This window comes from Capra hircus, chromosome 6 (genome assembly GCF_001704415.2).
Source record: "Capra hircus breed San Clemente chromosome 6, ASM170441v1, whole genome shotgun sequence".
NCBI classification, from domain to species: Eukaryota; Metazoa; Chordata; class Mammalia; order Artiodactyla; family Bovidae; genus Capra; species Capra hircus.
Window position 1 is genome coordinate 38,631,163 of NC_030813.1, and position 3,436 is coordinate 38,634,598.

The 3,436-nt window shown below is 41.3% G+C and overlaps 1 pseudogene; it reads right to left on the reverse strand.

Moving 5' to 3' along the window:
* LOC102178056 lies at nucleotides 567-2,661 on the reverse strand (annotated as a pseudogene).

Below are 3,436 nucleotides of genomic sequence, written 5' to 3' on the forward strand. Positions count from 1 at the left end.
TGACTTAGACAAACATACATCCATTATTCTTGGCATGGACCCAATTGACAGTGGTGTTACCCAAATGCAGAAGCTGCTGATGGCAATATTAAGCCATTTGTTTCTTAATTTACATTGGACATATGTTTGATATGCCTGAAAATTGTGCACAGTACTTTTTGCTAAATTTTGGTTTAAATTTCCCTATGTCTAAACATTATTTTTTCCTTTGTATGCACATTTAGTTTTATTATAACAAAGCAACATGCATACTTTTAACATTTAACACTGAGTCTGATTTTTCCTTTCCAGTGAAACAAAAAGAAAATTTAAAAATAAACAAGAACAAAATTACAATAGAGAATGTTAGTGGCAAATAAGATTTTCTACAGGTTCTGCTGATTCTCCCATCAAGTGGAAGGGCTCAAGATATCATTCAGTTCAGTTCAATTCAGTCGCTCAGTCATGTCTGACTCTTTGCAACCCCATGAATTGCAGCATGCCAGGCCTCCCTGTCCATCACCAACTCCCGGAGTTCACTCAAACTCACATCCATCGAGTCAGTGATGCCATCCAGCCATCTCATCCTCTGTCGTCCCCTTCTCCTCCTGCCCCCAATCCCTCCCAGCATCAGAGTCTTTTCCAATGAGTCAACTCTTCGCATGAGGTGGCCAAAGTACTGGAGTCTCAGCTTTAACATCATTCCTTCCAAAGAACATCCAGGGCTGATCTCCTTCAGAATGGATGGGTTGGATCTCCTTGCAGTCCAAGGGACTCTCAAGAGTCTTCTCCAACACCACAGTTCAAAAGCATTAATTCTTCAGCGCTCAGCCTTCTTCACAGTCCAACTCTCACATCCATACATGACCACTGGAAAAACCATGGTCTTGACTAGAAGGACCTTAGTCAGCAAAGTAATGTCTCTGCTTTTGAATATGCTATCTAGGTTGGCCATAACTTTCCTTCCAAGGAGTAAGTGTCTTTTAATTTCATGATTGCAGTCACCATCTGCAGTGATTTTGGAGCCCCCCAAAATAAAGTCTGACACTGTTTCCACTGTTTCCCCATCTATTTCCCATGAAGTGATGGGACCAGATGCCATGACCTTCATTTTCTGAATATTGAGCTTTGAGCCAACTTTTTCACTCTCCTCTTTCACTTTAATCAAGAGGCTTTTTAGTTCCTCTTTACTTAGGAGAGAATTTTATTTTAAAATTGTCATTTTAAATTGCAAGGATGTCCATTAAACATCACAATTAAACAGCCAAAGGAGAAGCCATGTTGTCAAAATGCCCACTTAACCCACCCAAATACCTCAAACCTACCCTTTGCTGACCTTCTAGAACCCTATTTTAAAAAGTTTTTTTTTTCTTTTTTTAAACAAGAGAAAGTAGACAGATACATGTTGGTAAATGCTAACTGTCCATATTCACATAGAGACACAGTGTAATCTCTGACCCCAATATACAGAGAAAGGAGGAAATTATCTAGAATTCTATGCACTACTACACAGGGGCCTAGCACCCTCCAGCTTCCAGCAGAGATAAGGGAGCAGAAGCTTTTTCTTTTTTCCCACCGAGCATGGTGATGTTGATTCCATAAAGTTTTTGTTGAAACAGGAAGCAACAAGAGTAAATTTGGAACTGAAAGGAGTAGAGATTCTTTTCCCATTGAATTCTACTCAAGGTATTTTTCCCCCAAATAAGTTGTGAACCATGGTATAAAGGAGAAAAGAGACCTCAAAAAGAGGGCGATTGAGCATAAGAGGAGAAAAGAAAAAGACTGCAACTTGCTCCCAGGGACTGGAGAAAATGAAAAAGGTGGGAATCCATCAGCATTCCATTAGTCATCATCATCTTCATCTTCTTCACCTTCATCCTTATCCCCTTCTTCATCAATATCTTCCAATCCTTCTTCCTCTTCATTGTCATTGCCATCTTCTTCTCTTTGCCTTTCCTCATCATCCATGTCAGGAACCAAGTAGCACTGTAGTGGATTTGGCCAAATATCATCTTTGATGACCTCTCCTAACTCATCTGTACCTGAATCAGAATGATCAGTAAACCAGGTCAAGAAGCCTCCTGGTTCCTCGTGCTATCTATTCCTGCTGGCCTTATTCTGTGTTCGACTTGATCATTTCATCGAATCCTTTCCAGATTTCCATTTGATTTCAGTGGACTTTGAAGATGGTTCACCACTCTCATTCAGATGAAATTCTTTGAAGAGAATTTTATTTTCGAAGTAAGGGTTTTCATCAAAATAAAAATCTATTCTGTAACCTGATTTAATGTCTTCAAATTCTATCACTTCAACTCTTGTCAAATAATGCAGCACCTCTTCATCCTCCTCCTCAAGCAATGCAGACACGTGTGGATGGTTAAAAATTGTTGTTACCCCCAAATCTGGGATTTTGGCAATCAATTCCAACCTCTTCTGAAAAAATGGTTGGCAGAGTTTGTTATATTTCTATTCTACTTTCAAAATCTCACTGGCTTGTTCATTAAGTCTGTCTATTTCATTTTGTACTTCGTCAGTACGTACAGTTGCTTCTTGCTGTTCTTTTTCTTCCTTTGGCAAGTTTGAAGAACCAGAGGCCTTGCCTGGCCTGGAGGCAGGAGTCGGCCTCACTTTCTTTGGTTTCTTTGCTTGAGGTGTAAGTGAAGACTGGTGTTTGGGGGCCATGCTGGGAAAAAAAGCCAAGAATCCTCCCAGGGGAAGAGAGAGGTACTGCGAGCTCAGAGAACTCTAAACATTATGTTTTGTTTCAGGAAAATGTTAGCATTTGTGTGTGTGTGTGTGTGTGTGTGTGTGTGTGTGTGTGTGTGTGTGTGTGTGTGTTTTGCCTAAGCATTTGCTTCCAGGAGATGGAAAGTGGAAGACAGATCACACATAAAGGTGGCCTAATATCATCCTCACCCAGCATAGGAGGATGGGCTGGGAGCAGGAGTTGAGATCAGCTTGGACAGTTGAGATCAGCTTGGACCAGCACAGCACCATTTTGGCAGGCCCACTTTGGCAAGCTATTTCCTGTATACAGGGCTAACTAACTCTAAATAAACAAGCATTTTAGGAATGAGCTCTCAGATCATGATGACTGCCAGGAGCCTGGGACCAGATCATACCTTGTGGGTGGAGATGGATTTTCCCAGGATGGGAAAGGATGTTGTCCCTGGAAGGGTTGTGGGAAAAGATTAGCCCCAGGTTGGGACATGAGATGGGGCTTAAATAAAGGGTAGGAGGAGTTGAGAGAAATATGCTCTTCTTTACCCTCTTTCCTTCTGGGGCTGGTAGGGCAATAGATGGACATCAGTTCTAGGTGAAATGTTTGTGGGAATTAGACAAGAACTCAGGAACAGATTCTGGTTTGAATAGCCAATTCTAAAAGAGGAGCTGCTTCTAGATAATCCTGAAAGAAATCACTTATGGCAGATCAGCAACTTCCCTGCAGACCAGGGTA